The sequence below is a fragment of the Taeniopygia guttata genome, chromosome 2 (assembly GCF_048771995.1).
Source record: "Taeniopygia guttata chromosome 2, bTaeGut7.mat, whole genome shotgun sequence".
Lineage (NCBI taxonomy): Eukaryota > Metazoa > Chordata > Aves > Passeriformes > Estrildidae > Taeniopygia > Taeniopygia guttata.
In genome coordinates this window covers 48,559,023-48,584,247 of record NC_133026.1, presented here as the reverse complement: position 1 = coordinate 48,584,247, position 25,225 = coordinate 48,559,023, and the positions used below count along the sequence as shown (strand labels likewise).

Sequence of the window (25,225 nt, the reverse complement as noted above, 5' to 3'; positions counted from 1 at the left end):
TCTCTGTGCCAAGTGCTGTATTTCAATCACGGGAGGAGAGACTGGCAACAGCACAGCAAGAGCCTCCTACAAATGCTTTTCTGTGGCTGTAGAGCCTGCATGCTAAATGGTCTGCAAGCTATGCACAAGGAACTTTATCTTCTGAAGGACTTAAATAGCATAGTCTTCATGAAACAAAGGGAGAATTATTATTAAAGTTTTATCAACTGAGCACCAAACCTTATTTGGGGGTTTTTTGTGTTTGTTTTTTTTTTTTTAACTGATTATCAACTTTGGGTAGTGACTATTTTTATGTATTACCCAGCCTGCCAGTAAATGAGCTTCTCTCTTCTACACCTATGTTGACAGGGTATGGCATTTCAGATTTAAGTAATCTTGGCCTCCTTAGGGAAAGAATCTGTCAGTTGTTCCCTGTAATGAATGATGGGTTTATGGTATGAGGCGCTGCCTGAAGTATTAGCAGCAAGGAAAGCACAGGTGTCCTAGATTGTATAGTGCTGGTTTCTGGTGTGGGTAGCTTCAGTAATGAATGAATAAATGATATGAGTTGACAACTGCTCTGCTTTATAAAACATAACACTATTTTTGCTTAATTTCTGTGTTACTGTGAACCGCAAAAACTTCCTATCTTCCTCCCACAAATAAGGGAGAAGTGGTGATGGAAAATGAAATAATTATTTCCTTCTCTTTTCCCTTTATTGGCACAAGGTGATTATCTAGCTGTTGAATCCTTTAGTATGAGTCTCTTTCAAAGCAATCTTGCAGTGAATTTATGTGACTGACCTTGCTGGCATCAGTTACTTTTGTAACCCGAATACGCAGGATGCAGAACATTTATTTCATTGTGTTGCTGGGATAGGAGGAAGTGAATGAATAATGCTAAAAATGAGTGACCAAGCTCACAGAAATGACATTTGAGAAAGCAGTTTGGAGGGGCTCAGGATAATTCAAGTATAATGGGTGTGAATCATACCTATATCAGCAGATTTGATATCTGGAAGCCAGTTTACTGAAACTCTTTACCAAGTTGTGTCTCTGTAGCTTCTGGGCTGTTGGTGATTGCTCAGTCCCCAGGGTGTCTGGAGATGGGCTTACAGACCTCTTTTCATCTGGCTGCTCTGCTCTAACTGCTCACCATTAGTCATCCCATCTTGCTGCCATCCTTTTCAGGGATTTGAAGCATAGGAGTTTCTTACCATACCGAGGCACAATCCTGGGGCTATTACTAACAGTCATTTTTGTAATAGATAGAATCTGTAAGGATCCCAAATACTTAAAAAGTTTTCAAAGTAGTTTTTACAGTTTTGGTTCTACTTTTTGCTAAAGTTCTTCCATTTCCTCCTTGTGTTTGGTCTTGTGTTTGTTATGTTTTGTTTTGTTTTGTTTCTTTGGTTTTTTTTTCCCCAGAACAAATGTATTATAGAGCTCAAAATGATCAGGAAAGAATTTAAAACAACATTTTAAATTATGCAGTAAGAGGTTGCTTTGTGTATTAGATCTAGAAAGTGAAGAATGAGTTTTTGGGTTTTTTGTTTTTAACAGGAATTTCTAAACTATATGTGGTTGGACAAATTGTTGTGTATATCACAAAGTCAATGACTAAATTTTTAAACAAAATACTGAACAAATTCATTAGTGAAAGATTTAACTTTGATTCTATAAAAGCTGTTGTTCAATCATGTAATTTTCTCCTTTGGCAGATTTTCAAAGTTTTCAAAATATCGATTGTTCTGTAATTCTAGTCTCCACAGCTGTGGCATGGAGTTAATTTCCTTACTAGAGAAGCTAATCTGCATAATCAAGATCTGAAACAATGGTATGTTTTCTGCTTTTCCTGCTGAGTGTTTGCCTAAAGTAATTCTTGTCCTGTCACAAACTACTTTCAGGAATATAGAACATAATATGTAACACAGAAGTCTCGCATAAAAAATAATGCAGTGAATAATTTAATGTTCCTGCTTACAAACTGATTGCATGCATAAATGTATGTACTTCTAGTGCCACTGGAAGAATAGTTTCTAGCCTTCTAACAGGAGCACTGTTCTGTACACGTACATTCCTCTTCTACTTGAAAACACATGCACCCTTCATTTCCCACAGACGGCCCAAAGAAGACTCCCATTTTCCCAGAGGTGTGGAAAGAATTGTATTTATCCAGATGCCCATATAAAGTCTCTCTTAGAATATGTCAAAACAATGACAGTTTAGAGAGCTGACAGGTGTGTGCAGCAGTGAGCCTCTGAGAGTTCTCAAACACTTCAGCTGATGAAAGCAAAGTAAGTAACTGGGAAAGAAAAAGCAGGGACAACAAAAGAACTTGGATAATAAATATTCCTCTGCAGGTGAGTTGCTGTGCAACATCAGTGAGAACTAGAAAGCTACAAAGTGTTGAAAAATAGGAATTTCTGCAGTATTGTTAACTGCTGGGCAGTCTCTAGCAACATAAGTCCTGGCTTCTCATGCTTAAATCAGTGGGTTTTGCTGACTTAAATATTTCATCCAGAACCTCTCATTGTGTTGCAGGGACCCAATCAGCTCCACCCAGGGAGATCACCACCAGTTCAGTGTAGCTTCCTTTCCAGGGTAAAGAGAGAGGATACTGTGCAGGTAAACCATTTGTCCACCACTTTCCTCATGATCAAAATTGAGACCTGTGCCTGTGAGAGGTCTTGAATTTAGGAATATTTAAAATCATTTCTTATGCTTTAAAAAACCAGACAATAAAGCTTCCTCTGGTCTATATGTCTGTCTAGTGTCACACACCCAATGATATCTGCAAGGATAAAGGGAATTACTCAGCCACATCCTCAAACAAAACTTTGAACAACTCTCCTGTTCTTTCTTAAATACCAGAGAGTATTGCAATTTGTGATAAGCCACATGGCTGATCTGCATTTTGGTTCCTCAGCAAGCTACAGCAGTCAAACCACTGTCTTAAGTACAGTTTGCTCCTCTAGACCACAGCTTTGAATTCATACCATACATGGAAAGCTAAATCTCCAAAGCAGAAGAGAACCAAAGCATTGGTACTTAGAAGGAAAAGTCACTGGCTCTTTCAGTGAGAAGAAAAAAATTACTTGAAAAATAATAGTAATCTCTTATTAATGAAATATGATTTGGAGGATCTTGCATGGTGAATAGGAGCTCACACTGGTCTTTCAGAGCCGAGTACTGTGCTCTCCCACATGCCAACAGCTTCCACTTTGGAGAGCAGATGTTATTTGTGTTTAGGAAGTGCTGAGCTTAACATTAAAATATTCATTCATAAGCCTGAACACTTTACGGAATCAAAGATCTATCTTTCCTACTGCATAGCTGGGGAAACTGAGTCACAAAGAATAGGTCCTATTTAAGGACTGATGGTGAGTCTGTGATAGAATCAAGAGTAGCATTCAGTTCCTTCCTTATAATCTAGAGTCTATAGCACCCTATAGGTGATGAGGAGCAGATAAGTGAGCTGGGGTTATTTATCCTGGAGAAATATCAATCCTTGTTGATCTCTACAGCTTCCTAGAAGGAGGTTGTAGTGAGGTAGGGATTGATCTCCCAAATAACAAGTGACAGGATGAGAGGAAATTGCCTCGAGTTGTTTCAGGGAAGGTTTAGATTAGATATTAGGAAAATTTTCCTCACTTAAAGAGTAGTCAGGCATCGGAACAAGCCGCTCAGGGAAGTAGTGGAATATCAATCCCTGGAAGTGTTCAAAAAGTATGTGAATGCAGAACCTGGGGATATAGTTTAATGGTGAATATGATGCTGCTGGGGTAATGGTTGGACTCAATGATCTTGGAGGTAATTTCCAAGCTTCATGATTCTTTACAGTGGATTATTGTTTCTTCCCAAAATGCATCTGGTTCAGAGTCATGTTGACACCCCAGCCCTTTTCTTTGTTGTTAATTGTTAAATTATTTTAACTAGGGGTAGCTACATTTTAATTTAGATTTTTTTTTTCACCGAGATTGAGCCATATTTATTTAATTTAAGAAACCAACCAAAACAGCCTTCTAACTACTATTGCCTTTTAAAATAGGCATTAAATCTAAGGATCTCTTTTCAGGTTTTAATTGTTTGTGTTTCCCTTAGTTTAACTTCACTACTGAATGTTCTATTTACTTTGATATAAGTTTGGGTTTTTGCTTCATGAAGGTATGAAGCTCTGCTACCTGCCTTTCAAGTTATTTTAGTTGTCCTAACTAATTGCACTCTTTTGCACACAGAAATACCATTTAATTGGTTCATTTCTGTGAAGATTTTGGGAACGTTTCTATGATAACTAAGATGCAGATAAAACAGTGTTAGTTAGAGATGATAAAAGTCAAAGTCTGTCTCTTCTTTCCAAGCCTAATGTGGTTGGAGCATTACTCATTAATTTCAGATTTCTGATGAATTTAAATATTGAATGTTCATGATTTTATCTGTGTCTCCTGCTGCTCTCTGCTGTCTCACTTCTTAAGCAACAGGGATCACATAGTGCCACTATTTTCAGGGACAAAATGTGTTTCACCCAGTGAGACACTTTAGCTGTTCTTGGGAACAAATAAGCAAACTAATGTAGCTAAAGTACTTGGGAGTCATTTTACCTTCCAAGAGAACATTCTCTATCCTGCTTACTGCATTTTTTTCAAGGTTGTAACTCTGAATGGTCTTTCAAAGCTCTTTAATCACATCTTTGTGATTATATAGACTGTGCCTGTCAGTCACAGAAAACTCTAAATTTGCTTAAGTCTCTTAGCATCTCCTGAGAGGCCAGGAAACCTGGAGGCTTTTCTCCTCTTGGAGAGTTGATGTTAGAATACAATGCATGGAAAAGAAAGCAAATTCCATTTTGTTGGAAGAGCACTGCTGTCCACACATTTTTGGTAAGAAATGCCATTTGATGAGTTCAGGTCAGGATTCCTGGATTCCTGTCTGCTGTGCCAACCCTCTGACACAGGCACTGCGGCACGTGATACTGTCTTTACCTCATCCTCAGAAAACTATGCCTTCACCAAATGTCTGTATATCTCCTGGTCTTTAGATGTGATTTCCCAGATTGGATGTGCATGAGGGAAGGTTAATGATATATACAGGCATATTACATTAATACTTAAGGGCAGATTTTTTTGAAGCCTGTGTGTGTATGTAAATGTAAGACTTTGAGGATGGAGGTGACCCCTGTTGATGTCACTGAGAAGTTTTGACATTGGAAAAGGACATGAGGAAAGGAGGTGATCAGTGGTGGGACCCAGCGAGTCAACCACAAAAACTGAGCTTTGTTGTGATTCTTAATATGATATCCATGAGTTTTAGATGCTAAACAGATTTGCTGCTGCACAGGGCTGATTTAAATGAAGAGTATGACAAAACTTTAGAGGTATCCACTTGAAGCTTGACACTGAGCATTGTTTCTTGGCTTTTTGGAAATGAGGGGCTCCGGACATCACCAGTGATTTTGCACATCTATGAATGAGAGTGCACTGGAGTTGCACATCTGCCCTGTCAGCCCTGCAGCAGGGTTCTGTCTTTGAGCATAACCTCAGAAACTATGGAGGATCTTGGGCTACAGAAGTGGGTATGAAAACCTGTTGAATAAGCATTATATTTGGATGTGGTGCCATGTTCAGATCCCCAAACATGAGTCCCTGCCTGCAGTTTCACTGCTTAGCAGCTCATTTTTGTGAAACAGTGTCCATGGGTTCATCAAGTCCCAGAACCTCCCTCTCCAGCTCCTCCTGGCCCTGCCCACACTGACCATCCAGGGCACCAGGAGGAGGCAGCCTGAGAGGGAGCCACCAAGCAGCATGAGCCATGCTTTCTCTTCCTCTTCACTCCCTCTTCTAGGCACAGCACCGCTGGTCAGGGTCCATCAAATCCCTGAAGATGAGCATGGGACATGCCAGGGTGCTCTTCCCACCATCATGCACATAGTTTTAAACACTAAATTCTTTCTCTTTCCTCATTAGTTCTTTAGTTGCTATTTCTACCAAGGCTTTTTTTTTTTTTTTAGTCCCATGAGGGCTTTGGGGTTGGTTAGGCGGGATTAAGGCCCGTGAAGGGACATGGTAAAGGATCTCTTTAGTTTGCCAGCACAAAGCTTTTCATCTCATTAAAACCACAGCTAAATCACAGGTGTGCTTTCTGTGAGAGAATGAATTTTCCTTCTTTTCTCCTTTCTTTACCTGTGACAAAGGAAGCACTACTCCTGCTTTTCAGTGCCACTGTAGGATTTTTTTCCTTATTCACAACATTCCCCCTACCTCATTCCACACATCCCAGGGAGTGTCAGACCACCGCTATGCCACTGCAGCTTCGAGTCATGCTGCTTCCTTCATCCTCTGCTGCCTGCCTGGCTGTGAAGGCATCCTAACAACTCCCACAGCCTCCGAGTGCAGCAGGATGGGCAGAGCTCCTGGCAGACCGTGCTTTCAGCTCTCGGTGCTGAAGCGGTTGACAGATGTTCGGAGGATTTCTTGTCTCTGGACCAGCACTTCATCTGTTCCAAGTTATTCAAAACACAAACAGTGGATTGGCAGGAGTGAAATATGTTCAGAACCAGGGTGTCAAAACAGAAATATATTTTTAAAAGACAAGTGTCAAAGAAAAAAAAAAAAAAAAAAAAAAAAGGAGGGTGTTCATGCAGTTTATAGGAAGATGTACTTAAATAATTGAGATTTTCTTCTTTTAACCCCTTGGGCTCCCATCTGACATGCTGTTCCACTATGCCTATAGTGGTTTTCTTGCTTAAATACTCACAAGGGCATTTTGGGCCCTGGGTCCCTAGTTTGCTGATGGATGGATTTGCCACATTTACAAGGTGTTTGGACTACCAGCTAGCAACATAATTCAGGACTATCCTGTCAAACATATTGTTATAAAATTGAAGTGGGATCCTGCAAATGTGTTGAGTGGTACTGTTGAACAGAGTGATGGAGAAGACATTTAGTGAGAAATAAAATTATTAAAAAAATAAATAGGGAAGAGCAGGGCAGAGATAGAGAGGAGAGCATGGCAGAAGTAAAAAAAATGGCTCAAATTTAGAGAAGAGAGGCATCTCTGCTTATTTCAATTAATAGTCAATACAGAAAGAAGAGTTTCAGGGTCCTGTAGCAGATGCAGCTTGCCTGCAGCCTCCTTTGGCTGCATGTGCATAGTAAGGCATGGGTGGTAGCTGACAGCAAAATGAATCAGCACCAGAGCCCTCTGAAAAGTGCTGTGCTGCTTTGGGTGAGTTACTGCCAACAGGGTGTTAGCAACTCCAGTCGCAGATAGAAAAAGATTCCTCTGCAAAAAACAGTTCTAATAAAATTGGAAAGAAAGGATAGGAAGCAAGTGTTTAAATAGGCAATGGAAACAAAGTCCAAAAACAGAAGACAAAAGTAAAATTATTTCAATTGTGCTTTTTCTAATTTAGTGTGGTGATTACTTCAACAAAAGAGAGGAACAAAAAGATATGAAAAACCAACAGTCCAAGAATGTTGAAAGTTTTCATGTCCTATTATTTTTGGTCAGCAAAAGATCTGTCACTATTACAATAAGAATGTCAATGTCATAGGGTAACGGTATAATCCCATTATTGCTCTGAACTAATAAATCAGCGAAATGCTGCTTTGCTGGCTTTCCCCAGTTGCAGAAATAATTCTTTCTTCAGCTGTTGATGCTGTTCACGTGAGTACCATCCACATAATTTTCTGTTCTCGTAATCCTTGTCATCAGGACAGTGTCATGCAGTAACATTACCCAATCTAATGATAATCTTTGATCTGCAAATTAATCTGTTCATGTGCATTATTTTAAGGACACTTTTAATGACAGTGGATGCTTGCTGTCTTATTGCTACTCATTGTCGTGACAATGTGCTTGGTAGGAACACTTTGGGGTTTTAGAAGCTTTCTGTTCTCATGGCAAATTGTACTGATGCTCTGGCATTCTCCATTTTTGTTGAGATTTGATGTGAAACTGAAAGCTCCAAATGTACATGCATGGTGGATTTATGAATTCTAGTTTTGAGCTTGCAGAACTTTTATAACTGTCCGGACTGTGACCTAGCGCCCATTCCTTTTTCTTCCCAATAGATAGATGTCTGTGTGACTTGTTAAAAGTGAGGGAACTGCTTTTCTTCTTATATTTGTGCAATTCTGCTTGCTTCAGCACAGCAGACCCTGACTGATATTAATGCCAATGAAGAATTGAGCAAAATCTGCCTGTTTTCAGTAGATGTTTTACATATTTCTTCTACATCAATTTTTTTTTTTAATGTTAATGTAAGCATATTTTGTGAATTCTTATTCATGAAGACAGCACATAGCCAGAGAAGGTACTGCATTTTTGTCTGAAATGAAAATGATGAAATTTACCCATGGTAGATTCATAATAAATGTCAGTTTGGATCTACTTCTGTGCATTTGTGGGTGGGCGATACTTAAACATTCATACTTAGAGCATTAAAACACTTTGCAAATTATTATAGCCAAGGGCAATGCGACACCTACCTACCTTGTGCAAGAATCATCGAGTGGGTAAGGAGAGGAAAGAACAGAAAAAGATAAAAAAGCCAGTTTGGGAGATCTGTATTTCACATAATTTAATCCAAACAATGATATGCCTTTATTCTCTCTAACCCCTGGGCTTAAGGTGTAATTGCTTTCTGTCATTGGAGGCATTTTGGCTTGGTGTGTTGTAAATCTGAGGGAGAGATGATCTGTGACTGGCTGTGCTGCCTGTCTGCTGGGTGACGATAGAAGCATCCTGATGCTTCCAGCTGCTCTTGCTTGTGTTGGTGGACAGTTTTTGAGGCAGACCCAGTAGGCTGAAGCCTAGATCTGAGTCCAAGCATGGAATATGAACCCATAATCCTGAGCACAGACTTTTGACATGGGAAGTCAGAAGACATGTTTGCTGTGCAAGGACACGTAGGAGAGCCCAGATACAAAACCCCTGCTCTGCCACAGACCAGAAATGAGGGTGCTTTTAATTTCTGTCTTGATGGCCAGTAGAAAACAGCTGAAATGTCACAACCTACACTTAAAAAGCATTCTGATTTGGGGCTTTTTTTTTTCCTTTTCATTTGTCTTTGTTTTAGGAAGACTTCATTTTAAATTGATTTTGTTATTACTAGATCTGCTCAGCAGCAGTGCACCTGTTACATATATTGAGAACCTGACTCCTGACTTTAGCTGGTGCAAGTGACAGTGTTTTAAATTAAGCTGTCCTCCCTGCAACTATCTTTCTTTTCTTTATCTCCCCACCCAGACATAAATAACCAGGCAGCAGAAGGCAGGTAGTGTTATAAATTGTCAGGCTACACAATTGCCTCATGTTTTGCATTCTGTTCTTTTCTCCCATTACCATCCATTTTGAACTAAAAGTTCATCCATTTCTGGTTCTGCCATGAGCAGATGTCAAATAAATTGATATTGTAGTTTTTAAAAAGTATTAAAGAGTACAAATATATATCAATACATTGATAATGCTCAACAACTACCACTGTAGTGCTTGATTACTGACATTTAAAGACCAAGGGAAGTAAAGTCTAATATAGGGAAGAGTGATTATCTCTACAGTGTCTAATTTAAAAGTTGAGCTGGTTTTTCTTGCCAGTAGGTCCATGATCTATTAGTCCTGTGTTTCCCTTATACAGTAGGTGTTCCTCTAATAAAGAGTTTGCTATTTGCTTCTCAAACGTCCATCCCAGGTCTTCACGATGGTTCTGCTAAACAGTCGCTGTCAAGAATCGTAATGAGATGTGGTCCTCTTGCTTTCCAAAATGCTCAGCCAGAAACGCAAGGCATGGTGTCGGCCAGGCAGGCCAGGCAGCTTATGGGGGCAGCAATCTAGGAGAGCTTGGCTACCTCTCTGGGCTTCTTCATCGTGGCATTTTGGGCTGCTTCACTCTATTCCACTGGCTGGTGCTTTGCTGTATTTCTAGTGGCACCGTAACGAGTGTAAGCTGGTTTGCATTGCAGTTCTTTCTTAAGCATGGCTCTACTGTTGTGCAGCGTACAAGGATCAGGTCTGAGTTGCAGAAATGTGCTTACATCATACCTAGAGCTTGTTGCCTCTGCTGGGGCTCTGAGGGGATTGTGACTTCTCAAGGGCACTACTTCCACACTGTTCCGGCCCGTCACATGCAAAAAAGACTATTTCAGTTCTTCGTGTCAGCCCTAAGTTTTTGTCTTTATTTATTAAAACATGCAAGGGTGTGCTTCAGTTCAGCTTAGAAAATTCTTGAAAGAAAGAGACAGAGCAATATCTACTCCTGTCCAGACTGTGATGGGCATATCTCATTCATGTCTCGGTAAGTGTAAGAAGACAAAAACTGGGTCAGGACATGCTGTTGGCCTTAAAGGCTCCCTTCCCCTGACTCAACAACTATACCAGTGCCTGAGTTTGTAGGGGAAGGACACTGGGGAAAAGGTAGGTGGAGATTGTTTTTTGATTTTTGTGTTTAGTTTTCTTTTTTTAATCTCTAGCACTTTCTAAAATATCTAGTCATGCAGTGGGAAATAAAACTTATCTGTGTTGCCAGTTTCCTCATCAATTTGTCTGAATGTTTCCCATTCTGTATAACCTTCAGACGTTATGGAGAACCCCACAGCCTGTAACCTCAAATTTAGAGCTGAACTCCCCTCCAATTGCCACTGAAATTTAGATTGGGGGGGGATTGGGGGGGGGAGGGGCAGCGGAGTTGCATAAAAAGCAATGAGACAATATGGTCCATGATTTTGTTTTAACAAATTGGGCTGACTTGCCAGATGGGTTTCTACTGTTGAGAGACAATGCTCTCTCTTGTGTCTGATTTTTGGAACTCTGTGGATAGAAACCCAAAGTGCTGTGATTGAAAGTACTCTGGAACTGGTGAACCTCCCTTCCCTTTTCACTCTTTTGAAAATCTTTAGATCTGTGGTTTTGACAGTCAGTATAAAAAAAAAAAAAAAAAAAAAAAAAAAGATGACATCTACATGCTTGAACCAATATTTTGGGATATACTTTTGTGCAGTGCCAATCTCAAATATTATGAATGCTGTTGAGAAAGCTCAGAAGGTCTACATGCCAATAACATCTGAGAGAGAGCATGGTTGGTAAACTACTCTTCATATTTCTCCTTTTTGTTGTGATTTCAGTGGTTAAATCTTCAGGGGAGATTTTCATAGAAATAGTCACTAAAAAAAAACAGCTTCAGCAGGAGGATGACAATAAACTTTATTATATTTATGCTGTCAGCTTCCAGGAGAATACAGGACTATTTGAATAGATGATCTGATTCCATGTAAGGAATCGCTAGCCATGAGATAGGAATACCAGAGTGACAGCAGTGATGTATTCTAGGCTGGAGGCTAATCAGGAGAATAATATGTGTTTGTCCAGTTAGGTGATAGTTTTGCAAGTTAATCTGATTAGTGACAGATATAGATAGGGATAGGGCAAGGATTTGCTATCCACTGTAACAAATCAGTGTAAAAATAAATATATGACAGAATAAACACCATGAATTGGGGAAACTATTTTTTTTTCCAGAGATAAGAATGCCTTATTTTATACAAAACTGGAGACCGTCACTCTAATGAGTGGGAGATGATTGTGATATATCAGAAACAGGGATTGGAGTTAGTACTAATCTTTGCTCTGGTTTTTGCTTGCAAGTAGGAAGCTTTCTAAGAGGGGAACTTGGTGGTAGAATGTGAGTTGGCCTTGGTAAGTGATGCTAAGGAAGGAATTGGCAACAGAATGGGATGAGCCTCACATAATTTGGGGGTGGAAGGGGGAGCTTGAGTGAGTGAAATATAATTATGCTTTCCTAGCTGGTAATGCTGCCTTGAAGTTGCCCTCCTCCCTACATTGTAAAGATATTTTCAGTGCAGCTGGAAATGTGTTGCTAATCAACACACAAATATGAACACTATAAATACAAAACCATCGGCAGTTTTTAAGAGAAAATATAAAGGCTTTTCCTCTGGAGAATATTTGTACTTGCTAATAGCTTCTGACAATGATAAACTTGTGGGTATTGTCATTTCACAAGTGAGATGTTAAAATTCTGAAGGATTTCTCCAAACATGAACCCAGGGTCTTTTTAAGGCTCCTGTCAGTGAAAAAGTCTAGCCTTGTCTGACTTGCCATCCAAACATGGACTTTTTCATTTCATTGCAGATCTTCCTTTTCTTCTGCTTAGAATTTAGGATTAAAAAAAAAAGAAAAAAAAAAGAAAAAAAAAGAAATATGTCTTTCTTATAAAGATGTATTTTATAAAGGAATTGCTGTACTAGCTACAATGATGCATCTTTAATAAGCTCCTGATGCCCTACTTCATTTGTGCCAAATTCAATAGCAATTTAAGGCAGGTGTTGGAAATTAAAGTTGTCTTTCAGAGCTGCACCCTCAAGCCAGAGATGGATGCCATTTCACCTGCATGTTCTGCCAAATGATCCGTGATGTGCAGGGGCACCACCTCTGCAGAGGAACCTTGTTTTTTGCTACCTTGCTAGACTTCAATGTCACCTTGCTCCTCATGATTTACAGAAACTCATTCTGTGTTACCAAAACTGGAGGCTATTGCAGTATGTGATGTCTGAAAAGCAATTGGAGATATATGTATTCCTTTTTTTAGTGTTGTTTTCCAGACCATGTTCTTTTAGGGTGAGACAAAAAAGTCTCAACATTCCCCCAAATCATCATTGAAACCACTCAAACATGTTTTTCCAAGAGATGGAGAATTAACAAGGGTTGAACTTGGCTTGAAGTATTTTTTATCTCAGTCAAAATAACTTTTGCATGTTCCCTTGTGTCAAGAATATGTGTAAGTAAAAGCAAAAATAAAGACAGATAAGTGTACTCAGACAATGATGACACAATCTTGTTTCCTACCAGGCATGTTTGATATGTATTTTCTAGTTAATCTCTAATCATTAATGTCCCATCCTTTGACAATCTGGCTTTGATAGCAGCTTGTATCGGTCAAGTGTTGAGGCCAGCATCTCACACTGAGCTTGTTCTCTCTGCTCCCTCTGCTCATCTCTGCTTCCTCTTCTCCTCAGATGGTGCAGTTAACACACCTCTTCCTCCTTCTGGTAGGGCTGCAGCCCTAGATCCAGGTCCAAATGGCAATCTGGGATAGCATCACAGTGCCTGTAGGGAGTTGAACCAAGTGGTCTTTCCTAAAACCTCTGCCAGAGCAGCCAGCCTGCCTGTTTGCCGGGTGAGCTGCTTTGTGAATGGGCTGGCTCAGAGCAGGCAGGTTGCATGTGGGTGGGGTGTGTGTGTGCACAGGAACATCCACTTAGGCACCTGCGAGGGGGCTTGTGTGTCCTGATCTCTGCTCGTTAGGAATTTTTAATTCTGCTTCTTGCTTCAGCTAGGCTCTTGCATCATCCAGGACCATTTTGGGGTACCTACTTAATGCCAAGCTGCATTTTGCTTTTTTAAACTAATTTTTAATCTTTTCTGTTTGGGGAAAAAGCAAGCTGTGTTTGAGCACTACTTCACATCTCTAAAAATAAAAGTTGGCTTTCTAAGTGCACAGCATACTCCCTCTCTCTCTGCCTCTCCATCTCCCCCCACTTCCCTCTCTGGGCTTCTTTCTGCTGGAGAGACTGGGAGGGGGTCATTCTTGGCAACCACTGAAGATGGATTCTAAGTGGTGCACAAGTGCACACATAGCAATTTGGCACACAGCAGGGACTGGGGGCGGGAGGCATTTTGGATTTGTCAGCTCATCGGCACAGCTAGGTTCTTGTCAAACAGCAGAAGTTGCACAAGTCCCTGGTGGCTGAGATGCAATTGGTGAAGCTGTGCTGGTTTGGAAAAGCAAAGATGTGAGGTCACAGGATCATTTTCTCCCTCATGCTGCAGCACAGTTGACAAATTAGCTCATAATCCAGCACTACCTCCTCAACTCCCATTCCCTTCCCTGTCTTGTGTGCGCCAAATTTTATGTCAGTTCTGATATCTATTATTTGGAATAATATCTATCTTAATTTCTCTGTCTTTATATATCAGCAATTCTGTTAATTTGGATTCTATGAATGGCTAGGAAATTTTAGAGTCTTTATTGCGGTCAGCACAAGCTTGTGCCCAGGAGAGATTTTGTCAAGCCCAGGGATTTCTAAAGGGTGATGCACATACTGAGGGAGTTACACAAGCTGCTGCAAAGCAATACCCAGTACAGGGCTGAATCAGGGGTTGTTTTTGCCAATATTGCTGCTGCCACTGATGTGCTATTGATGGCCTGTCAAGAAGTATATAAAAATTGAAAGTGTATTATGTTCCTGGTCTAGGAGCTGAATATAGTCTGCATAGCATGACACAGTTTTCCTTTGATGAGATGCCTCACACTTTTCTAAACTCATTTTCTGAGTTAAATTATTTTTTCACTGTATTTTTGCATGACTCAGAGATGCCTTTTCTATTTGTGCTTGCAAGCAAAAAGCATTGGAGCTTTTTACGTCTGTGCAGTTTGGGAGATGTGCTTTCATCTGCAGGAAAATACAGTGTAGTTTTGGATATGATTGACTTCCTTCCATGACTCTGTCAGTTGCTGCAGTTCATGGTATCAGAATTTCTTTAAGGTATCTCAGTGACACGTCCATGTAACTGTGTGGATGAAGTTCCTGCCTTGACCTTTACTGCTGTAGATGTTGAGTCCTAATGAAGGGAGTAGGAGGATGCTGACAGATGCCTGCTTTTGTGTGTTCACAGTCCTACCCCTGGTGCAGCACTGCATTCTGATATGGTGAGGGGCTGCTTCTCTGTGAGTAGGTGCAACAAAGTCCTCAGAAGTTATTTTGTAAAAAAATTAAACCAATCTGTCACATAAGGCTTGGCCTGGAATTAATCTTGGAGTAACCTGATGATCAATCCACCCTTCCCCAGTGTGGTAGATACTGCAGAATTAAAGACTTCAGTAGGAATGGAGCTAGGATGTTCTGGAAATCCCACTTAGGAGCAGTGCAGAGGAGCTGCTGCTCAGCCTTATCTCCTAAACCACAGCCCTGCACATCACAGACTATTCTGCATACTGGATGTGTATTGCTATTTTTCAGATAAACTGATACACTTAAAAAACTGAAACAGAACAAAAATTTAATGATTATTAGTAACCAAAGATAAGAGTAGGTCCAGATCCATGTGCATCAAAACATTCAAATTTTTGTTTGGGTAATGAAAGGGTGGTTGACAGAGTTCAAAAATAAGCCTCTAGTCTAGTGATCAAGGCATTCTGCCGAGTTAAAGTCCTGTTGCAGAAATATGTGAATATTCCCTTGTATATACAGACTAGCTGGAAACTTGCATATTGCTTTTACCTTATAAGAATTTATTCTACCTATTCAACTAAAATAGCAATGGTTTTAAATTTCAGATATCTCCCTTAGAGTGCTTTGTAGCTTAAGATGGGGTGGGTAGTTTCTTGTAGACAGGGAAGGGGACATAATTTATTTATTTTGTATGCCCTGTCACAGCTCTAACCAGCAGGTGTTTTGGAAAAAGAAAAAAGCTATGACTTTGATTGGCCTAATCTTCAATATAACTTATAAATTAAGCTCTTCAGTTTTCCTGTGACAAAGTACAAATGAATTAAATCAATAGCAGATATTTGGAACAGTTGTATTGAAAATTAGAGGCATCTCCACAGCAAGGCATCAGCCAAGTGTTTCTTTTGAACATCCAACTCTTGTGGACCTAATTGTATCTATTTTTTGTCCTTTACTACCCCTGGGAGTACATTTAAAAATACAGGGGTTGGAGGGGCTGGAATAAAAAATCCTTTTCTTCTCGTTATTGTAATTTTGATTCTTCTGATAATGCATAGCAAGCTAGGTCAACAACATCATGGGAAACCATACACTCCCTAGAAGTTCTATGATACTATAAAAAACAAAATCTACATATACATGAGAAAACTCGACAGTAGGGTAAAATCTCTTGTGAGGGAATTGCGTGCAGGCACATCCAGCTCTAACACCAGCCTCCTGCCAGCACCTGAACAGCTTGTTTTGTGTTCTAAGGGCTTGCACAATATTGAGTGATGACACCAGCTGTGCTCAGGTTCTTGAATTACAGCTCGAAGGATGGTGGCCATCAGGGGACACACTGGGGCTGCAGGAATGATTGGCTTGATGCTAGACTGAAAAGCAGAGGGTTGGGAGCTGAGGCTGAGAAATAAATAAATAGTTTCCTGAGTCTCTCTAGTTTTTACTGTAAATCTCTTGGAGAATAAGGCTTTGCAAATCGAGTTTTTGTTCTGATATACTTGCCTTCTAGTGGTATGTGCTGGCAGGTTGTCCCGTATGCAATAGAAGCTTGAAAGAAAAAATCACATCCCAGTGCTCTCAGAGGTGAGATAGTCTCCTACCTGAACTCAAGCATTGCAACTAGATTTGGTTTTCTTTTAGCTTGAATTATTTGTCATGAGTATTCTGGCTGAGGACGCGCATTTCCTGAAATGGATATACAACACATGCCTCAGCCACAAAGATTCCTCACTCAACCGATGTCTGGTGCATTCCTCTTTTAAGGAAAGCTGTAATTTTCTTCCATAGTAAGCTTAATGCCTTTGACAGAAACTGAACAAAGCTAAGACCAATTTAAGTAATTTGTTTATATAAGTGGCTGCACATAGTCACTTAACAGCTTGTGTCAGATAAAGACAAAGCAGACTTCCCATGTTCCAGTTTGGCATGCATTATAAGGACTGGGAGACATGGATCTGAATCCACATTCCTTAAGAGAAAGATTCCTTTCTCTAGCAGGCTGAATTATGTAGCTTTCATCACCTGACATCTTTTCTCTGAAAGGCTGTAAAATACCATGAAAAATTTTCAAATCTAGCAATAATGCTATTTGAAAGACGTAAATGTAAATTTTACTTTTAATTTTTTTTAAGATTTAGCTTAAATTGAAATATATTTAAACTGAACTACTTGAATGATTAGTTAGAGAATGAAGAGACACTATTTGGCTATTGCAGTCTGTCAAGCCCATCTCAATTTGGTCAGCTAGCAGGGAACAAAACAGCTAGCAGGGAAGGAGGACCCTGCCTAGTTCTTGGCCAGGTTTATATATTACTATCACATGAGAGAGTTGGCTGTGGAAATTAATCAAGTTTATTTTCTCCAGGGATCAAAGAGGTTACTCAGAGGATGCAGGAAAAATGTAGGGATTCAGCTGTGTCACATTTTCTCTCTAATTGAGCTGTCTAGGGAGCCTCCCACGTTTTGCAGAAGTGGAAACATCCACTTTGATTTTATCTTTCTCAGCAGCAGCTCTCTTCTTTGGAAGCCAAGGTCACACTGCATTTACTTTTGGTGTTTGTCCCTTTAATTCTCCTACGGTTTCGTAAATGTAAATGCTTCTGGTGTATTTTTAAATTTTAGCTTATAATCACTTTTTTTTTTAAGGCACCATCTGGTCCCTGATATAGTTTAAAATAACAATCTAGCCAGGACACAACCAACAGAAGGACTTTACACCTTTCACAACCCAGTATGAGAGCTTCCTCACATATATTTCTGCACAGAGACTGTCACCATCAGATCCTGTTCCCTCCAGACAGGTCTTCCAGAAAGCAGGGTCTTACAGTCTTACTTTCCATCCATTCCATCTTGAACATAGTCATTTTATGGAACAAAATGGATGCACTAGAGAAGCTTATAGCTAGGAATGTGGGAGGTCTGCTATGAACAGCTCAGAGAATTTGTCTTTGGAGCTCACGTTTGCATTTAAGCTGCCCTCTGGTGCTTACCATTTCTGCAGTGCATGCCTTCATTGTGTCCCCTGGTGCCTGGAGACATCTGCAATACCCAGGGAGAAGAGGGAATTAAGCATTGCAAAAAATCCTGGGGGGAAAAAAAAAAAAATTAAAAAAAAGTGTCCCCAGTCTGTGGCTGTTTTATTTTAAGCAGGGCATTAACATGCTGTGTTATGATTGCAGGTTATGCTGGGCAGGAAGGTTTTTTTTGATTTTGATTTTTATGAGTCACAGCATAATTTATTTTATCTTCATGCTGTGTGCAACAGCACTGTCTGTCATGGTGCTTTCCCAGTAGCCACAAATCACAGCATGCCACTAAGCAAAGCGATCGTGTGACTGTCACCCTCAGCACAGCTGAGCCTCAGCCTGGTGTTGCCCCTCTGGCTGTTGGAGGACCCGAGGTTAGCAGAGACAATAAGTACCAGTGTACCTTTTCCTACTTACAGCCAGCAATTCTGAAAGGACCTAAACCACTGCTGGAGGTAAAAGCAGGCTAATGAAACGAACGGGAAAGGACTGTGAACAATTCTGGGACTTCCGTGTAGGTTATCTGTCCGGCAGGATATTCACTGCTCTTTTTGGTTTGTTTTCCTGCTAACTAAAGACAAAGCTGGGCAATTCTCTGGCTGCAGGTTGCTCCGTGCCCGGATGGCGCTGCTGTCCCCGCTGTGGTTAATATTAGCCGCGCCGCTGATTGTCCCGCTCCGTGCCCTGCAACAGGTGCGGCACGGCCGCCGCGCTGGAATCCGGCCCGCACCCGTGCCGCTGCTGGCACAAGCCTTCCCATTATATCAGGAAGGGCCATGTCCCGTCGCCACCATGCCCCGGCACCCCAGGCTGGCCCCAGCTGTCTGCGGGACGCGGAGCAGGGCGGCGAGCACCCGGGGAGGCTGCTCGGGGAGAAGCGCGCCGTGATTCCTCCGGAGCGGGAAGCCGGGAGGTTCCTGCGTGGCATTTAGAGCTGTGGGGTAAGGAGAAGTTCCCGCAGAGCCCCAGGCCCGTGGTTTTGCGGCGTTGCTCTTAGAGGAGGGAAACGCAAACAAATAAGTACTGAAAACTAAGTATCAGCACTCTGAAATGAGCAAGTACGGTTGCTTTTGCTCATCATGTTGGCCGTAGTTTCTTTACAGCACAGTACTTTGGGTTTGCATGAATTTTAATTGGCACTCTCTAATTTTAGAATGCTCCTGTGAAAAGTTACTTTCAATTCCAGTGGTGATTAGATGGTGATGACGTGTTTTAATAATAAACATGGGACAGATACTGAAAAAGAAATCAAATGTGCTGGCTGCACTTCTGGGGAGGGGAAGAAGTGCTGTTGCTGTCCTCTAAAATTATCTGATCTGTCTGCTCTGGCATGATATCTTAAGGTCTCCCATCTCTTTTTTAAAATTTTTTTCTATTTTTTTTTCTTTCTTACCTCCTTTTTGTTTTCTTTAATTTTCTTAAACCATCTTTTGGTAAGAACAAAATATCTAGGTGATGTTTACATAGCCTAAACGTTAGAGAGAGGAAGGGGTAGCCAAAAGACTTGTAAGGTTTTACAGGATCACTTCTAGCGTCCTGTTCCCTTAATGTGACCCCTCTCTGTTGACTGTGTGAAGAAAGGCAGGGCTGTCAGGCAGGTCAGAAGGGATCTGTGTGCCACAGTGTGACTTGTGTGTGCTAGTGCTGTGCCTACATGCATGCTCAGGGACGGAGCCAGGCAGGCTTGCTTAGGAACTCGAGCAGGCTCTGGCTGCAGTGTGGCAGTCTGCTGTGTACTGGAAAACAGATAACTGCTGCTGCTTCTAAATTAAGGAAAAAGGCAAAAATAAAAGAGGGGCTCCTCTCTAAATTCAGCGATTTCTGCTCTGAATTGGTCACAACCTGGGGCAGTAGGTCAGCCTGAAGTAATGCTCCTGGAGAGTTAGATTGATGAAAGGGACTGAAATCAATAGGAACCTCTCCCTTAACTATGGTAGGTTTTGGGTCAGCACAGTCCTCACTATTTCTATTTCTAACTATGTGTCAACTTTTTTGGGAGTTGTGGAATAAATAAGCTCTGGGCCAAGTAAGTACAATAGGGATTGATGAAAAAGGTCCAATTTCATAAGTGTCAGGTGTTTTTATGCATAGTCTAGGTTTAAGCTTTTTCCGGGAGAGATTTTTGATTGAAGCCATTAAAACTGGACATTGTTTTGACATGAAAGCGAGAAAATGCCTTTTCTCAGTGCTGCATGTGCGGTTGTGCCTCAAAGCGGAGGCTCTTTGCTGTGGGAACCATAATTCCTAGGGGACTGTGAGATCCTTCCTGGGCCAGTGCCTCTGGCTGAGGACACTGCAACTGTGACACTGCCACTGTCCTGCAGCTCCTGACCTCTGCACAGGCAGAACTGTGCCAGGGGTCTGACGTGGTTGTTTGGCAATGAGGACACTATGTAAGCTATGACAATCCTGCACATCTCTCAGTGCTTTGACTCGTGCTTCCAGCAAAACCTTTCTCCAGCTCCTTCTCTATCTCCCACTACCCACACACACTGGTTTCTCTTCCTCTTATTTTGATACGTGAAGCAGAATTTGCAGCTCCTCAAAGCAGTCCTTTAGCCATGACAGCAGGAGCTCCCACAGTGATGGGCCAGCTTGGTGTGCTGAAGGGACATGTGCCAAGGCACAGGAAGGTACATGACTACCTCCCTTTGAAAGGCATTTGATTTGTGACTTTGAAAGTGCCTCTATAGGCAGCTCACAGAGAAGCCATTTGCAAATTTGATGCCATTTTAACTGCAAGATGAAAGTGGATTTTGCTGCCACTAAAATCGGCAGCTCCAAGTCCCTCAGGAGAGGTGCAGCAATCTGTGTCACTGGAGAGCCAGATCTGTCGCCTTGCTAAAGATCTTGTATCCAGGTAGGAAAGCATAAATGGACATGTGGATCTCCAGCAGTGCTGGGTACAGCACAGCACATTACTAAAAATGTTATTTGTTTTTTAACCATTATGATAAAATACTCAGAGTTACTAAAGTTTGAGAAGAATAAAATGTTTATCCCACTTTGTACACAAATTGATGATCTTGGAGAAAAGTTAGAGGGCATATGCAAGTAAATTTTACAATTAATCTTTTATAACCAAGGAGGTCATGCAGTCATTACAGTATCTAGGAATTGTTTATATTTTTTTATTAAAATTATGCTTAATTTTCAAAGGAAAATTATATTATATATTTATGGGCTCCTGTATTATATTATGTAGTATTGTATCATGACTTACCCTCCCATCATACACTAAATTCGTGGAAATTTAGCTTGTAATTTCTCTGCAACATATTACAAGAAAACCCAGTTACATTTAGAAGCATTGTGAGAATCCTCTCTTGTACTGTAGGCACATTACCTGGTCAGATTTATTTTAATTTTCTGTTAAGGAAATAGAAGAATATACTCTAGTGACATGCAATTCTAGGTAGCAAGAAAAACAATCCCTTTTACTTTTTCAACTATTACAAACATCTGCCTTTTCCTATGCCCTAGGAGTGTATACACATAAATGCATTTGAGAATATAGTTTCTATAATATAAAGAATCTGTGCTAAATACTCAAAAATTGACTTTTTTAAGGTCCTTACAGCACTGTTGGTGAAGATGATAGCCAAGCATGCAAGCAAGGTATCCCTTGGTATTAGACTGGCAATCTTGCTCTTCTGTGAATTCATAAAGGAACACTTCCTTCTAGCACAGAAAATTATGTGCTAATGATGGCCTGTTCCCTCCTCACTGAGGTCTAGAGACAAAGAGCAAGGGAGAAAGGATGTTTGGCAGAGTAAGACTGGGACAATTTCTAGTAGATGATGCTCTCCAGAGGAAAGGCAATATGCAAACAGGTTTGCCTACAGCTGTAATTATGTATTATTGAGAAAATCTCACCTCCTAAAAATCAAAAGAGAGAAGGGAAATTACTGGAAATACAGAAAAAGGATGCATGAACAATCTTACTGGAGGCTGCAGGGGTACATCAGTGGAACTACATGACCCCTCTCTTGGGGGTTCTGAGGAGGACATACCCCCATGGACCCGAGTCTGATGCTGTCCTGTTCTTTCCTGACTTGTTATTGACAAACTCCACTAGAAAACTAGGGTAATGTTAACATGTTCTCACCAATCGTGATTGGTGATTGATCTAAATGATTACATTTAGATGTCTTTGTCTTGAATCTAGATCTGTCTCAGATCTATCAAATTATGGTTTTCCCCTGTTAGTTTTCTGGCAAGTTCAGCCCCTTCTCCCATGTTGCTTTGATGGGAACTGCATCCTTATTTACCCCTTCATCTCTTCCCTGTAGCAATTAAGAAAAGCTGGGTGAAAATCTGTATATTTCTAGGCTAAAGACATCCATATATGTGTATGCAGGAGACAGCAGGCAGGCAGCACGGAGAAGGAAACCTCCATCCATTTCTCCTTCAAAGAAGAAGGAGGAGAGTTGTTCATGAAGCAGGCAGGCAGGTTGGCTTCTCCTATATTAGGAGGAGGTTATAGGAAAAGCTCATAAACAAGGTGCCCACTCAATCCCTATCAACATGCTGGCTGCTCCAGGCAGGTCAAGTGTTAATGGAAGAATGACAAAATGGAAAACAGCAGCAGCCCAAGCCCCTGGCCCCTGCAATGGTGGATCCCTGCACAGTGCAAAGGCTCAGAGCAGGAGCAGGGCAGGTGACTACCAGTGATGGATGATGTTGAGACCTCAGAGAGAAATGATATAATAAATGGTTGGTCTGACACAGTAGGAAATGTTTGCATAGTGAAGTGACGGGTAATAAATAAGATTATGTTGCTATAGGTCCTACAGGCGATGCTGGAGCAAAAACAGCATCTGATTTTCTTTCTCTAGGGAATAAAAGGTACAGAGGCAAGGACTCTTATTTGTAATAGCCAGGCATGAATAAAAACGTGTTTGCTGCATACAGTCGGTGTAATCTAAGGCTGATGCAAATCCAAGTCAAGTATTGCTGTAGCTGTAGGTTCTCAGGTGTCATAGTTAAGGTTGCAAAACAACTTCCCTCACAGCTTGTCTAATGTCACTGTCTGGAGCTGAGGCCCCACTACTGTATCCATGGTTAAAACATCGTCTTTTCTTGCACTTGTTATCAGGGCTGCCACTAAGACTGGAACAATCAGACAGTTTGCCCTAGGCATTGATTCATTATATGTGATACATGATAATACATAGAGGGATACAGACTGAAATCCAAGTGATATGGTTTATTATTTATAATAGCTTTTTCTCTGGGGAGGTTGTTGTTTGGGTTTTGTTTGTTTGGTTGGCAGGTTTTTTGGTACAAATTTTCCTCTCTTGTTCATTTTTATTTGAATAGCAAAAATAGACCTCTATTACTGCTGCTGCAGTGGTCCATTAAGTAAGTTCTCCATGCTAGTTTTTTCTAGGTAGATAAATACTACCTGGATGCAGCATTGCCAATTAATAAGTACTTTGATTATGAAATATATTAATTGCTTAACTGTCTGAAAGGGATTATTCAAGAAGCATCTCTTGGATTTTTTTTTTTTTTTAATAGGAATGGGGGGACTACACTGGGTATATTTTTAGCATTTTCAGCTAGCTTCAACAGTCTTGTCCTCAACTTCCTGAAACCAGTGAAACAAAGTTCCCTCTCTTTTATTTTTCCTTATAAACACCTAAGGAATGCCTAAGAAATTTTATGTTGAACTTTTATTTTAGTATGTGTCTGAGGGTTAGTGAGGAGCAAGGGAATGAGAGTACTGAAATTACCTGCCTAGCTGCAATGTTTAAGGTCTTGTATGATGCATTTCAGAATGCTTTCTGTGGGGAATTTTTGGTGGCTTTCTCTCCCTCAAGAATCCTGCTTCCTGCAATGTCAGCCATCCCGCTATGCATATTTAAAGGACAACCATACCGCAGGAAAAAATAAACTGACTAAAAATTTCATTTCATGCCACCGAGTTCTAGTTTTCAGAGATTACCCTGCTGAAACTATGAGTTTTTGTGGGCCATAAGTAATTAGTTAGTGAATAAGGACCAGAAGAGCAATTGAGGTCCCCTCCCAGATCTGTTGCTGGTGGCTACAGTGGGTCCTCTAGGACTGCTCAAGAGAGTGAGAGTTTTGAAAATCAGCAGTGAGGTTAAATGACATAGTATGTGTGTTTTTTTGTTTTTTTCATACATTTGTAATTTTAGAAGCTTTGTCATTTAAAAGCCTTCCTGTGCACCTGACTGCATATCTCCTGTTTTTCTCAGCTGCGATAAGAGCTTCTGGGACTTAGGACTTGGCAAGGAGGGAGAACTATTTTGGAATAGGCATGTGACCTATGATCTGACTTAGAATATTAGGCAAAGACCCAACAGTTGCTGTATAGACCTAGTGAGTACCAGCATTTGGAAAGTGAGATCTGCAAAAGAAAACAAAGCATTTTTTCCAGAACCTATCCCTTAACTGTGGTAACTCAAAGTGACTGGTTAGATTCTTGCTCTTTCCTGTGCTTCTGCAGTGCACTAAGCCTGAGTTAACTGGATTTTAGGATTACTTGCTGTTCAGTATAGCATTGACACCACAGGATTATAAGGCACTTTTTGGCCACTGGAGTATACAATATTAAATACTGCAATATAGTTCCCATAGCATTGCATTACATTCTCTCCTCATTAGTCCAATGTTCCCTAAACCCTGCATTTTTAATGAACAAATAATTGTTCTATTACAGATAACTCTAATAGGGTCAAACCTATTTGGTAAAAAAGACTACACAGTTTTACATAGGTGAAAAATAGGGGTGGAGGAAATCTGCGTGTAGGGAGCTGATAATTATATACACAGAGATTGGTTCCAACATCATATTTATCTTAATTATAAGAATATGTTTGAGAGAGAAAGTTTCTCTAGAAGACAGCTAAGTAACAACAGTGGTCTTATCTGGCTGCTCTTTTTATTTGCAGATTTCATAAGCTTTACAGAATAGTTGTCTATATGGTTATCCCCACTTTACAGATGAGGCCTCCAATTTCTTGAAAATGAGAGAGTTAGAGGGTAGCACCAGTTTGCCAGCCATGCTGTGTCCTCTTTGACTTTCTGAAGAACATTTTTACAGCCACCAATAACACTGTTGCCTGTTGCAGGCTCCAAGCAGCACATGCACATCTGGGGGTTGGATTTCAACCCCACTGCTCTCTCTTTGCTGACATTACAGTAATGAGCTGAAAAAAGAAATTATTCCCAGGGCTGTGTGGACATTGCTAATGCCAATGACTGAGTAAAACTTATTTGCTGTGAAAAGGTGATACTTGTATATTACACCACATCTTAAGCTGTTAAACAAGGAAATCTCTACTGATTCTCATTTCACATAGGAAATAAATACTGAAGAGGAAAAAAACAATCAATATTTTCCAACTGGGAATGTACTCTGGAAAAAATACAAAGTCTCACATAATAATTAAGGTTGAGGAATTTTGCCTTGAAACTAGAATCTGTTTCCCTTTTCGCACCTCCAGA

At 40.6% G+C, this 25,225-nt stretch overlaps 1 protein-coding gene and 1 long non-coding RNA gene across 2 annotated transcripts in view; one reads left to right on the top strand and one right to left on the bottom strand.

The window, feature by feature from the left end:
* ARPP21 (cAMP regulated phosphoprotein 21) overlaps positions 1–25,225 on the top strand; it is a 372,912-nt gene that overhangs the window by 156,586 nt on the left and 191,101 nt on the right. The window lies entirely within an intron of this gene.
* On the bottom strand, positions 12,164–18,122 carry LOC115494094 (uncharacterized). The gene is made up of 2 exons (XR_003959111.3): positions 17,714–18,122; positions 12,164–13,101 (listed from the first exon to the last, which is right to left on the bottom strand). It is a non-coding gene; the product is annotated as an uncharacterized lncRNA (long non-coding RNA).